Source organism: Anser brachyrhynchus (assembly GCF_964034855.1).
Source record: "Anser brachyrhynchus genome assembly, chromosome: 17".
In the NCBI taxonomy this organism is placed as follows: Eukaryota; Metazoa; Chordata; class Aves; order Anseriformes; family Anatidae; genus Anser; species Anser brachyrhynchus.
Genome location: NC_137710.1, coordinates 1,961,589 through 1,975,270, shown reverse-complemented (window position 1 = coordinate 1,975,270; position 13,682 = coordinate 1,961,589). Strand labels below are relative to the sequence as shown.

The window sequence follows — 13,682 nt, the reverse complement described above, 5'->3', positions numbered from 1 at the left end:
TCTGTGGATTTCGGGTCAGGCTTCAGCCTCTGGGTTTGATTTCCCACCACGGCAGTACCCATAGGAAAATTGCTTCTTTGTGCAGGTTCAGCAGCTCGTGAGGACCATGGGGCATTTCCCCCTAGTACCCACTGCTCATGGCTGCCCCTCAGCCCCTCTGGTTGGGGAAACGATCGCTCCTCATCCTCACGATGGGCTGTCAGCACCACGCCACGTCTTCCCCGAGGAAAGCCAAGGACGAAATGCTTTCTCCCCACCTGGACAATAATCGCAGCCTGCTTTCGGCAGGATAAGTGATTGATTACAAAGCGAGTGGAAGTAATTCTTGACTGTCTTAGTTATTGACTTTGCAATGATCCCGTGATTATTATTATTTTTTTAGTTAGTGCTGCGAGGTGCGAGCTGAGCTGCCTGCAGATGCTGCGGGCCGCTCTGCCAGCCGTTTGTCATTCCAGTCATTAGCACTTTGCTTGCTTTTCCATTTTCATTTTTTTTTACAGGAAATTTGCCTCCCCCCCCCCCCCCCTTCGAGTAAGCTAAAACGATGTTGCAAACTGAATTGGCAAATGCCTAATTAACTGCATCGATTAATACAGCGGGCTGGAGGAAGCTCTGTGTACAGAGGCCAACTGGAACGGCTCACGTCAGAGGCTGCGGGCGCTGCTTTGCCATCGGGCCCGAGCCGAATCTCAACAGCAAGGGGCTGCAGAGCAATGGGGGGGCTGGAGGGGTGGGCACTGCCTTTCTGTGCCCTCCAGGAGCTGTTTTCTGGCCAGTCCTGCCTGGTTTTCTGCTCCAGTGCCACTTCTAGTGCTTGGAGGTGCTGGGTTGCAGACACTGGGGTAACTCGGCCTGCGGAGCCTCGCTCTGAGGCCCGGTGGCTGAGCACCAACCCGGGTGCCTGACGCCGGGGACGTGCCCTTCATCTTCCTCCCTCACCGTTTGGTCTGCGTGAGGCTTGGAGGGCTGCAGGGGGGGGACCCAGGGGACCATGTCCCTGTCCTGCTGGTTTTCACCCCAAAGCCAGCCCCATGCCAGCCCCCAGCCACTGCTCTCCTTCCCCTGCAGCCTTTGGAGGTCTTCACGCCTGGGCTGCGCTCAGCAGGCAGTGACTTTCCCCTTCCCGTGGAGGTTGCAGCACTTCAGAGGAGCTTTGTGAGGAGACAGAGGTGGCAGCCTGCCAGCGGGAGCAAAGGGGCCGGGGGCTCAGCGCCTCCTTCCCCCGGAGCCGCTGCCGATCGCGGTGAGCGCCTGCACGCACGTGTTGGCCTTGGTGCGGTGGTAGGCCTTGGTGGGGACACGTTTTGGGGCAGCCCCCTTGTACAGCCCCAAACAGGGGCTCCGATCCAGGGTCTGCGTGGTGGCAGGGGGCTGTTTGCAAAGACCAGGCCCGGTGTCTGCGGTGTCCGCGTAACCACACCACGGATGTGGTGCCAGCAGCCTCCCCGCCGCCCAGGGGCTGCGCTGCCCTCCCTGAGCCCTCCCTCCTGCATGTCCGGCTTTTGGTTCACAGCAGAATTTCTAGCACCTTCCTCTTCCAAGCCTGCTGTTTCTCAGTTGCCTGTTACAGAGCTTGCTGCTGATTTCCCGGGAGAGGAATTAAAACTCGGGCAGAAATACGGTATGGAAAATAGCTGTCGCCGGGCATAGCCATTGCAGGGGCTGGGGCCCTGTTGGAAGCTTCGGAAATAGAGTGATGTGTGTGTGCCTCCAGATATGGTGGGAGGAGAGAGAAACCCGAAATTACTCTCACCAGCTGTCTCCCCTTTCCCCAGCACTCCATGTGAATGGCTTTTAAGGCCAGAAGGAATCTTTTGGTCCGAGGTCTGGCGTTACCCTGGAATAAAGCACTGCCCTGACGAGCAGATCCACGAGAGGAAGACTCAGCTTTGAGGAGCCAGCTTCCTATTTAAACCCATCCAGGGAGGGCAAACTCACCCCAGTGCTCACAGGGCTGGCCCCGCATGCAGGCTGAGGCTCTGTGGGTGCCCCTGCTCCATCAGAGCCTCACGGGACCCCTCGTCACCCCGTTATCTGACGGCTCGCTGGGCTGTGAGGCCAGTTCCCCTCTCTGATGCTTGGGCAGCTGCTAAGCAGCTGTTTAGAGGTCTAACAGGTTCGGTGTTGATTTTTATATCGTTCCAGCTTCTTCATCAAAATGTCATCCGCAGCGGCATCTGACGCCCGGTTGCATTGGTAAACTAATTTTGGAGCCTCATAAAAGGATCAGGTTGGTTTAATGAAATCTGCTTTTCATAAACCCGTGGTGATTGGCACTAATTAAATTTCACCTCTTCATTAAGTGAGGCCTGTTTCAGCTATTCCGTTGTTTTGCCTGGCTTCAATGTCAGACCAACGAGTTCCAAGATGACACGGATTGTTTTCACACGCAGGAAAATAAATAACAGTGCTGCAGTTTAAAGTAGCCTTTTAAAGATCTTTCCCATGCTCCTGGACATAAAAAGGCAAAAGTGCCAATCTAGAAATAGCTCCTTGGGCAGCTCTTTAAAAAGGTTTTGCTTCAATTGCTCCAGATCTTGCTGCATTTTAAAGCCTTTAGCACTGATAATCTCTGTTTATTGGCTTAGTGTGGTTCATGGTGCAACATGAAATGTCTCATCGCGCTATGGCGTGAATACATCTCCTAATTCTTCCTCTTCCATACTAAATAAACCCGATTTTTCGGTGTTATTGTCGGCACTTGCAGCCCAGCTGTTGCCTCCTGGGTGGATGCTGTTTCCTGGCCGCCTCTCTCCCAGACTCATCGTGCCCGATGGTGGCGGTTGCAGGTTCCTTGCCGAGCGCCTCCCGCTCTCCCTGCCTGCTGGTCGGGCTGCGAGCATCCATTCGGTTCTGTACCTTGCAGTCAAAAAAAAATAAATAAATCGTAAAGCCTGGTTATGCTTTCCTTCTGAGTTAGGCTTTAATGAATTTCTTTCCCTGCTGTGCCATTGTGGCTTTTTCAATAATTAAGTAAATGTCGATGAGCAGTGCCCAGTTCTCGCCCCTTCTCTTTCTGGTTAAATTGCTTCTCCTAGCTGACGCGGTGCTCGTGCCTCCAGCTTCTGCTCCCTGCAGTTTTAAAGCAGAGAGGCAGCATGAGCACATGAGGCTTCCCCAGCTCGATCTGGGGGGGCTGAGCACATCGAAGGGGGTCACCGTGCCTGTGTCTCTCATCTTCACTCCCATGTCCCATCCCTCTGCGAGCCACCACACAGGGGCACGGTGCAGAGCCCCGTTCAGGGACCCTCTCATGCCTTCGGAAGCCCTCAGGCTTCGGTTTTAGAGGTGCCTAGGGGCTGAAGCGGGGCCTGCGGGGTTTTTGGGGAAGATGATGGCAAACTTTGGGAGGGAGAACAGCAGAAACATCTGAATTTGTGACAAGTGCCTTCAGGGAGGTGCCTGCATCCCTGTCTGTGAGCACGGGGAGGTCTGGGTGCTGTGCGAGCACAGCTACGAGTGTGCAGGGGCGTGCGGGCACAGCAGGGGGCTTGCTGACAAGAGCATCCTACAGAACCCGCCTCTGGCGAGCATTTTTATGCCTTTAGATTATCCTCCTGTGGTGCGTTTGGGAAGCGGTTAGCGGATCGTTTTATGGGGGAAAAAAAAACCCATCTCCTTTGAGAGGACGTGTTATGTTTCTTAAGCTGTGCCGTGAGAGCTTTGAGCGCACTTCCAAAGTGATTTGCTCTGAAATACCGCACTGGGTTTGTTCCCCTCTTTTTTTTTAATTTTCTTTTGGGGCCAAAGAAGAGAGGGAGAGGAGGAAGAGATGCTTCAGCGCGTTGGGCTGAACAACAGACTTTGGGGATGCCAGGGGATATCGGGCTGTGTTCTGGGGAAGGTGTTGCAGCCCCCCCGCCAGGCCGGCCCCCCACATGCTGTGCCAACCCCTTGGGCTTGAAGGCAAGGTGCAGGGCAGCACAGGCCAGGCTGTAAATGAAGAAAAGAAAAAAGAAAAGAAAAAAAGTAAAAAAAAAGCAAGCTGCAGAAGAACCCAATTTCCTTTCCCCTCTTGCTTGCTGGCTTGCTTGCAGCCCCCTTGCTGCACTGCGGAGCAGGTGGACACGTGCGGTCCTCCTGTCTCCTGCTCAAGAACAATCCCACAGGCATGCCTTTTGGGTTGTTTCTTTTAAATTCTTTTGAGTGGGGAGGCTTCAGTGAATTTTAAATAAGCTCTCGAAGCTGCGCGCTAGAACCTAACAAGGCAGAATAACAATTATGCCGATTTAAATGAGGAGTAGCTGCAGGGAAGGAAAGGGTGGCGTGGGGTTGAGGCTGGTGTCGAGAGATCGGGACCCAGCTGGGTGGCAGGGGCAGAATTGAAGCTGTTTCCTTCAGGGGGTGGTTGGGGCTATCAGAGGGAGCGCTGGTGGTTATATGATGAAGAGCATGAAAGCATGTGCTTGGAGGAGATGCCTACAAGGGCAGCAGCTGGGAATGCAGGCGGTCTCTGGTGTCCCTGGGCAGAGCCAGGGTGCTCAGAGCTTCTCTGCAGGGTCCTTTTTGGGACCTTGTGTGCTGCATTTTGTCCCTGCTGCTCCACCTCTGGACACCTCCGTCTGTGCCGGTGGAAGGAGCAGCCCCGGCTGGTGCCATCCTGCGGGCTGCTGCGCCAAAACCCCTCCCTTCCTGCAAAGGCCCCGTCCCTCTGCCTCGTCCCCATCTACTCAGGTCAGAAAATAAGGGCCGCTGATTTTCCTCGTGAGAGTCCTGCCTCTTGCCAACTCGATGGGGGTTATTAATGTTGTCTTTGTCCTGGCCGCTTGGGAACTGAAGACCATTTAGCCCTTCTAAATTTCCTCCATGTTGTTTTCATTTCAGCTCCATTTTCTCTCTATTAAGTTTAATAGCGCTTGCTGTCTTCTTCCACGTAGCAACTAAAACCCTTAAATGCAAACGTAGGTGCAGGATGCTCGCCAGTCCTGCTCAGCACCCATCGCCCAGCACCACCACAGCCCTGGGGTCACCCATCGCCGCTTCAGCTCCTTCCTGACAGCTCTGGGAAGGGAACCTCTTTCTTTTTATAGCCAGCTTTGATAGCACAGAGCGAAATTCCTGGAATCTGGGTGGCTGAGGAGCTGTGCTGAACCTCTCCTGGCAGTGCGAGGGCGGTGAGAGCCGGCTGCAGCCCTGGTGCCAAATGTTGCAGGATGGTGCAAAGCCCTCCCGGCTCCGCCGCGCTTCTCGGGTCTCCTCCCTGCCCCTGGGGCTGTCGCGCTTCTGGCTCTTTGCTAAACGGAGCAGGCAAGCGCTGCACAGAGCTGCCGTGCAGACAGACGTCCTCAAAGCGTGCCGTTTCCCTGGGTGCCCAGTTCGGCTGTACCAGGGCTGGGTTTTGACTTCGCGATGAGACTCGGAGGAGCACAGAAAATCCTCTCTGTTGGCTGAAACCCGCTGCTCCGTGGTGTGGGGTTGGCGGTAACTTGGCACCATGGTTGTCTGCTCCTCGGCACACGGGTTGGGAATGCTGATGGGGAGGGATGGCCAAAACGGGCCGGGGAGGGTCTCTTCTGAGCCTGCTTGCCCCAAAAAAGGCAGGTTTGTGTGGCTGCCCTGTCCTCCTGCTGCTCCAGCGCGGCGCGAGCTGTCAGGCCACTTGATGAAGCACTAAGGGTTTTAAAGGTAATTAAAGTTCCTGCGAGTCGCCGTGCTCAAGCAGCGAGGCAGGCGCGCGCCTGCACGGGGCCGGCTGCAGCTGGGCAGGGAGCGGCCGGAGGAGGCAGCAGAAAAAGGCAAAATGAGCGTTTAACGCATTTAGGGGAGAAACGAAGCCAGCCGACGCTGCAAAGAGTGCCTCGAGGCAGGGGCAGGGGGGCTGTGGGCAGGAGGGGGCCGGCACGCAGCCCGGCTGCTGTAAAATTGCTGTTCCTACCACATCCCCGACTTCTGTGTTTTTAATTTAGTGGCCGATTCTGCAGCAGATAAATCCAGGGCAGGTTTGTAAATGCTGCATTGCTGGCAGCCAAAACACAAATATGCCCTGAACTGCTGCCAAGCAGGAAGAAGCAGAAAAAGCTCCGTGTCGGGATTTACAGCCCTGGAAAAGAGGAGGCTGCCGCAGCCGGCTCGGGCGCACCAGGCACACCGGGAGCTGCTGGCCCTGCCCCAGGCTCTGCTCCTGGGGGCACGAGGAGAAACCCTGAGGCGGCCACCCACAGCGCCAGGGGGGTCCTGGAAAGGGAAACCCCTGGAAGGTTTTTCTATGTGGGTCCAGAACTCAGAGGGACCAAAAGGTGGGGAGAAACCCAGAGATCTGTGTGGGGCCGGGGTGGATGCTCCGCTCTGCGCATGCGGCTTCGCAGCCGGCCTTCGGGATTGATCCGGAGGTGTTTTGTCCTGCGGCGGGCTGCTGGGCGCTGCTCTCTGCGGCTCACTTATCTCGCTGCCAAGGCACATCACGATGCAGATAACGGGGATCGATTCGGCGGCGCTGGCGGCGGCAGCAGCACGGCCCTGCCTGTCCCCAGGTGCCACCGCAGGATGGGGCACGGCCGGCAGCACGGGGCTGGGGCCGGTGCTGGTGTGGGTGAGGAAGGGGCCGAGTTCCCCAGAGAGCCCAGGTTCGACCCCCTGGGAGACAATTACGAATCGTGGTCAGGTTTTGCATGGAAATTCAGGTTAGACTTTACAGGCGCACGGGTGGGCACAGCTCAGGGACCCCATCAGCAGCTCCTGCCCCCACTCGGGGTTATTTTAGGGTCTTTTTCTCCTGCCGTCTCAAGGGGAGGTGGCTGCGGGCCAGGCAGGACCTGGCAATGGGGAGGCTTTTGCCAAAGCTTTGATTTTGGGGACGTGCACGTCTCCAACTGGGTCACCTCCTGCCCGGAGCCGTGCCGGAGCTGGAGGGGGCCGTGGGATTTAGGCCACCCATCAGGACACACCGTGTGTCACAAGTGTCCCTGGAGGGGCTGTCACCGGGCTGCTGTCACCGGTCTGCAGCACGGCCACAGGTTTATAGCCACCACGGCAGGCTGAAGGAGGGTGGAGGACTTGTGCCTTTGCTGGCTAAGCTCCTGTGATGGCAGACAAGAGGTGGCCACCTCCACCCGTAACCAGGAATCCCGCTCTCACTGCACAAACACACTCAACGTGGCCGTCGGGACAAGCAGAGGAGAGGAGGGGGCTGCAGCCCGGAGCCGTGGATGAGCAGGGTGGGAAATGGTTGCCCAGCAGGAATCCCACTGCTCCCCACACCGCAGGAAATCCTCACCCAGCCGTGCCCCTTGCACCATCGGCTGCCCGCGTGCGGGCGCATCCGAGCACTCTTGGAAATCAGGTCGCTTGTATCCGTTCCTGGAAGAACAAGCCGGTTCGAACGAACGTTTCTGCAATTAGCAGCTGTGGGAGCAGCTTGGCACGGCGGGAGGCAGCTCCCGGCGCTGGGGCGGGCTGGGGGCAGCCCCACAGCTGCCTCCGACCCCATCGCTCCCAGCGGAGGAGGCACCGGGGGGGCTGCCTCTCCAGCCAGCTCCCTGCAAGCCTGCACGGCTCCTCGCCGTGCTCAGCGCCAGCTCCTGATGGGGAGCAGATAACAGGGGTGGAAGGAGCTATTTTTTTCTTGCAACGAGGCCAATCCTTGCAGCCTTCCGCCGCTGCCAACGTTTGGTGCTGTTGGCACCGAGGCGCTGGCTGGAAGCGTGGCGTGCCGAAGCCCAGGCAGCTGCTCCTGGAGGCTGAGTTTGTTCCGTCCTGCCACAGCCCCCATTTTCCCGGGGGGAGGCAGAGGCAGGGCTGGCTTCTCACCTGGAAGCACTGGCTTGTGAGTCTGGATGGGGATGTGCTCGGATTTACGGCCGTGGGTCTCCCGGTTAACGGGACCGAGCGTGGGTGCGAGCCCACTGCCGGGCACCATTCCTCAGCCCGCTGTTTTCTCTGAGTGCTTTTGTGTTCAAGGGTATCCAAACCCTGGGAGGTTTTTTTTTTTTTTTCTTTTAGCAGCAGTGAGGCAGCCCCACGGCACCGAGGAGCAAAGCAACTGGTGCTGGCACGTCTCTTCTGCGGAGGAGCTGCAGGTGGCGGTGAGGACACTCACGCCCGAGCCTCCTGGTTTAACCCCTCCAGGTGCTCTCTGCCTGCCTCGGTGGCGCAGGATCTCTGCGGGCTGCTCTTACGGCGGGTTTTTTTGGGGCAGAACAGCCCGTCTGCAGCTCGTGAGCTGCTCTCCTTGTCCCTCCGTGCTCAGCCCCGGCTCCGCACCACGTGAGAAACTCCGCTGCTGCCGCTTCCGTTGGTAAAAGCCAAACTGCTCGCCCGGCCGCGAGCAGCGAGCGATGCCCTGCAGCCCTGCTGCGGGGAAGAAGGAGCAGGAGAGCAGGGCCCTGCGTTTCCAGGCGGTTGCTGGTGGCTTTGGGGCTGGGGACAGCCTCCCGCAAAGCCCCTGCGTGGCGGTGCAGCGCTCACGGTGCTGTTTCGCCGGGGCTCGGCGGCAGTATTGATTTCCCAGCTTGTTAAACACGCTGCTCATGCTGGACGAGCTCCCTGCTCGCTCACCTCTGCCCGTGGCGGCGCAGTGCTGGTGGCTTAACCTCCGCGCTGCCATGGCAGAAACAGATTTTGGGGCGGTCAGACCCGTACGGATTCGGATTCGGATGGAAAAGAGAGCGAATACAGCATGGGGGGAGGTCTCCGTGCAACCTGCTGTCCCCCAGCACGTTTTCGGGCACAGGGAGGGGACCTCAGCCCTGGCTCCCTGGGGACCGGGGGACGATGCTCAGCACCTCGTGCTTTGCACCCTCCTGGGGCAGCAGGATGCTGGGTGGCAGAGGTTGCTTTGGTTCACGCAGCTCACGGACCTGGGGATGGGGAGCTGGCAGGCGGTGAAGCCCTCCAGCTGGTTGTTTTTTTTTAGCTTTTTTGACACTGATTTTAGGGACTTGTTAATCCCTGTGTTAACTGTAACCGTCAGGGCTCCTGCTCTTCATCCCTGCTAGACACTGCTCACGTGCCGTCTCTTGGGGCACCAGAGGGATGTCCCCATAAGGCTCCCTGCGGGTTTCAAACGCTGTCATTTCCCCTCTCTTGAAACAAGGGACTTTCTGCCTGGGTTGACAAAGGAGACCTGCTTTGGAGCCCCTGAAAACCCCAAGAGAAACAAGCAGCAGATAAACCCAGGAGGATGAGACCCAAAGCACCGTGCCGGAGAGCCCTGGGGCTGGTGGCCTGGGGTGTGGAGCCGGCACCCGGTGCCACGGAGGTGACACCCGGCGGGTCCGGGTATGGGATCAGCTTTGGGACCGGGGCTGGGTGTGGGGAAACATCGGTGCTGCGCCCACCCCAGGTGCCCGTCAGGTATTTTGGGGGCTGTGGGGTCAGCGCATGCGCGGACGGGGTTGCAGCCACCCTCTCGCACCCCTTCCCCTCCGGCTGGCGGCTGCGGCAGCCGCGGCGTCGCAGCCTGCGGCCGTGGGGTGCGGGGAGGGGAGGGAGAGGCTCTATTTTAATGCACCGCTGTGGGTTGGTGACCTAGAAAAGCAGCTCGCGGAGCAAGAGTGTGAAGTCCAACCTCCCCCGCTGCAAGCGGCGCTGCCGTGCCGCCGAGCGCGGGGTGACCTAAATAAAGCGCTTGGGGAGGCGGCGGGGGGGTGCCCCTCTGCTGGACCCCCACCCCGGGACATGGAGGCACCCAAGGGCCACGGCCCTGGGTCCCAGAGGGGAGAGGAGGTGGGTGCCAGCAGCAAAGCCCTGCGCTGGCCGGGATGTGGGGGACGTGGCACGTGGGGACACCGGTGGCCGCGGTGGCCCTCGGGCCATCCATCGGCGTTGCCAGCAGTGACAGCACTTGGTTATCGGGAACGTATTGGCAGTGCTGTAGGGAAGCTCTGCCACGAGTTCATGGGTCGGAGGGGAGATAGAGCTCCTTCCTCTCCTCTTCTCAGCGCGGCCTATCAGAACTAATTTAAATAATTTAGGGCTTGCAGGCGTGTACTCTTCGCAGGCTCTAAACTGAAACGAAGCCTGGTTATTCGCAGCCGAAAGCGGCAAGTTTCTGGGCTGCTGCATCCCGCCGAGCAGAAGATACGCCAATTAATTAAATCAGTAAATAAGTTACACTAATCCCATTAACAAAAGAGGAGCTGGAGATTAAATCTTTTATGGCGCTTACTGCAAAATTAATGCAGCCGGTCTTTTAGGAAATATATTCTTCCCCTCACCTCACCAAGGATAATAGTGCAGTTATATAGGACAGAGCGTTATCAGAAATGAAAAATGAATGTAAAACTAGCACATATCTTATTAAAAGAGTGTAATGAGCTGGCTGCGGTGCCTCCACGATCGAACGGGGCTGGCTAAGCCTGGGGCTGTGCAGCTCTGGGGGCTGGGGGCTGCGGCTCCTGCCTGCCCGTGCCACCGGGGGCTGCGGGTAGGGGGAACGGGGTGCCCCGAGGGATTTGGGGTCCCCCTTTGGGCTTCCTCGTGCCGTGGTGGCTGGGGAGGCGGGGTTCTCCTGGGGCTGCCAGCACCTGGGCTGGGGGGGATGCGGGGGGCTTTGGTTGTTTGGCAGCCCCGTGTGAGCCTGCCGGCGACGTGCTCCGGTCGGTCGCTGCTGCGGGGCTTTAGGTTCTGCATCTCCTGGTGCGGGACCTCAGGATCGCGTCCATCAGGTTTATGTCTGGGTCGTGGTGCTCCAGCAAGGGCAGAGCAGCGGCCGCAGGCCAGCTCCTCGCCAGCTCCTTTCCTCCTCTTCTCTTTCAGCATTTGGAAAGATTGAGGAAGAGCTGTTGAGCTAACCAGCTAGGGGCACCGTGCCAGCCACGGGGCAGGGGGACAGCAATTCCCTGTCACCAGCTCTCGGAGCGGCGGGGGGGTCCCCGTGACCCCCCAGGCACCTGAATCAAGTGGCAATGGGGAAAGCTTGCTTTCCTTTTAATATATATAAATATTAATTTTATATATATTTTTGGAAATTCCAGTGCTTTACCTGTGGGAAGGAGCATCCCCAGGAGGGTGGCAGGGCTGCGAGCACTGCTTTTCCAGAGCAGCCTGTGCCACGGTGCGGGGCTGCGGCCTGACACCCGCTTCCGCCCCCTCTCCATCGCGTCCCGCTGCCCCGTGCCTGCCTGCCAGCCACGCCGCACGACCCCGATGTGTCAGGGGAAAAGCTCCAGTTCCCTTCCACCGGGGAGCAAAATGCCTGTGAAACACCCTTCCGCAAAAACGCCGGCGCGTAACGCTGAACGCGTCCCCTGCTCCTCGCAGAGACATCGCGGGAGCGCGACCCACGGAGGTGTCGCTCCTGTGCCACCGTCACCCCCCTCGGGAGGGGTTCAGCGCTCCCGGATCTGCCTGGAGGTTTCGTAGCGTTGGCAGAATGAATTTGTCATGTTAGTGGCAGTGACGCACACCCGTGGAGAGCTGAGGCACCCAGGGGCGCGTGGGGCAGGGGGAGAGGGACTTGGCTGCGGCACCGGCTGCATTTGGGGGTTCGGCACAGCACGGCCACCCCCCAGGCACCCAAAGCTGGGCACACTCGGGTCTAATTTTGGCAGGTGCTCTAGCTTTCCCCATGCTGACCCTTCCCCTGGGGCTGGGAGGCTCTGAAGGACAAGCTGTGGTCCTTCATTAACAAGTGTTAATGAAGGCGGGAGGTTAACGAGCCCTGAGGGGCAACACCAGCGCACCTGGGTCAGAGCGCAGTGGGCAGGAGCCGAGGCTGCTCTCACGGGGACGCGTTGTGGCACAGGCAGCTCGTGGGACTTGCTGTCACCTCCTGGGGACCCACGGGCATGGGTGAGCTTGGGAAGAGCTCAGCTCTGTGGGATTTCGAGGCAACAAGTGCTCTGTGGGGTGAGCAGGCTGCCAGCAGACCCCGCCAGGGTTTGGGGCTGCGCGCCGGGGGCTGGTCCTGCTCCAGGGGTTTTCCCTGGCTCTGGGTTTAGCAGTGGCTGTTAACTCGCTCTGGGCTTTGCGTGCCCAAGCTCAGAGTCCAGAGGTTTCCACGAGAGCCTCTGCAGCGCTTCTAATCCCAATTAAAAGCACCGAAGAAAAAATTGTTTGATAAACTCACATTCCTTCGCCAGTCCCCTGTGCCACCGTGGCCAGCCCTGCGCTGCAGTGACCCCGCTGCGGTGCCGGCTCCGCATCTGCTCCCCATCACCCCCATTAGCTGTGCCTAACTGGGCTATAAAATGTGGGGAGAGCTTTTTTCTTGGTGGCGATAGCTGAGCCAGCCCCGTGCCACGCTCTCAATGCTTCGATTTCCCAGCGTGGCTCCAAGCTCCCCACGTGGAGCAGGGAAATGCTGCAGCCAAGGAGAGGGAGCAGGGCCTGGACCCCCCGGGTGCCCGGGAGTCTCCGCAGCCACATATTCCCCTTTCCCCCCCCCCCTCCTTGGTGCCACTGAAAGCAGTGTGGGTGCTGAGCTGAGCGCTTTGCTGCACGCTGAGCTGGGTCGCGAGGTGGGGTATAACGAGCCCTCGGCAATCGGGGGGCCTGCAGCCGTAAAAATAAACCTGCGAGGAAATAAATAAATAACACCGCCATGCTTTGATCTGCTGCATGAGATGCCAGACTGCCAAAATGTATTTATAATTCAACAAAATTCAAGGCGGCTCTTTTATTTTTAGCACACGGGCTGTCTTGGCTGCCCGGGGAATGAAAGTGCCAGGTATTCAGAACAGATAATTGCAGGTGTTCCTTTTTGTCTTTCAGGAAAGCAGGTTTTAGATCTGATTTTCAGATTCCTACACGAGCTTTCTCCTTCCTGAACCTCCAAGGAGCGTGTCAGGGCACATCAGCTTGAAAGTGCTGCGCTCGTCTCCCCAGCTACTTTGCATAACGCGACGCGTTTCCTCGCTAAATAAAAATACCTAGTTGTGCCTGGAACAGGAAAAGATGTCCGCCAAGCGGCTACTCCAACGCCAATCGATACTCAGCCCCGAGCGGAGGGCAGGAACACGCTCCGTCCTTCCGCTCCGCTGCCTCTCCTGGGATTTCGTTTTTAAGTTGGAGAAAAGTAGAATTTTCTTGAAGGACTTTATCGGAAGTGGGTACAAATGTTCTCGTTTGAATGGTGCAGTCCGGCTACAGGGATGAGAAATGTTCCTTCCTGCCCTGAATCGGGCATCGCGTGGCTGCGGCTGAGCGTTGCTCAGAGCCCGCTGCTTGCGGAGGCAGCCCCGGGCGCTGCCTCCCCCCTCGGCTTCTGGCAGTGCTACGAGCCCCGGAGAGCTTGGGGAGGGGGCTCAGCCTGGTGCAGGACCCCCTGCGCTGCTTAAACCCCGGTGCACGGAGCCGAAACCCCATGGGAGGCAGCGGCGGGGGGGTCTGGCGGCTGGGCTTTGGCTGATGCGGCCCCATATTGAGAAGGGCACGGGGAGGGGGGCGCTGGGCAGGCAGCTGGGGGCTAAATCCTGGTGGGGTGGGGGGGTCAGAAAACTGCTGGGACACTTCCAGGGGTGGGGATGGGAGATCCCTGGGGATGGGATGGGAGATTCCTAGGGATGGGGATGGGGTGAGATGGGGTGGGGTGGGGTGAGATGGGATGGGGATGGGGTTGGGGATGGGATGGGGTGGGGTGGGGTGGGAGATCCGCAGGGATGGGAAGGGGTGGGAGATGGGACTGGGATGGAGATGGGATGGGGATGGGGTGGGAGATCCTCAGGGATGGGGATGGGGTGAGATGGGATGGGGTGGGGTGGGAGATGAGATGGGGATGGGGTGGGAGATCCTCAGGGATGGGG

The 13,682-nt window shown here is 58.7% G+C and overlaps 1 long non-coding RNA gene across 1 annotated transcript; it reads left to right on the top strand.

Annotated features, from left to right (window-relative positions):
* The first annotated feature begins 10,679 nt into the window (after window positions 1–10,679).
* On the top strand, window positions 10,680–13,023 carry LOC308179286. The gene is made up of 2 exons (XR_013940323.1): window positions 10,680–11,730; window positions 12,652–13,023. It is a non-coding gene; the product is annotated as an uncharacterized lncRNA (long non-coding RNA).
* The last annotated feature ends 659 nt before the right edge of the window (window positions 13,024–13,682 follow it).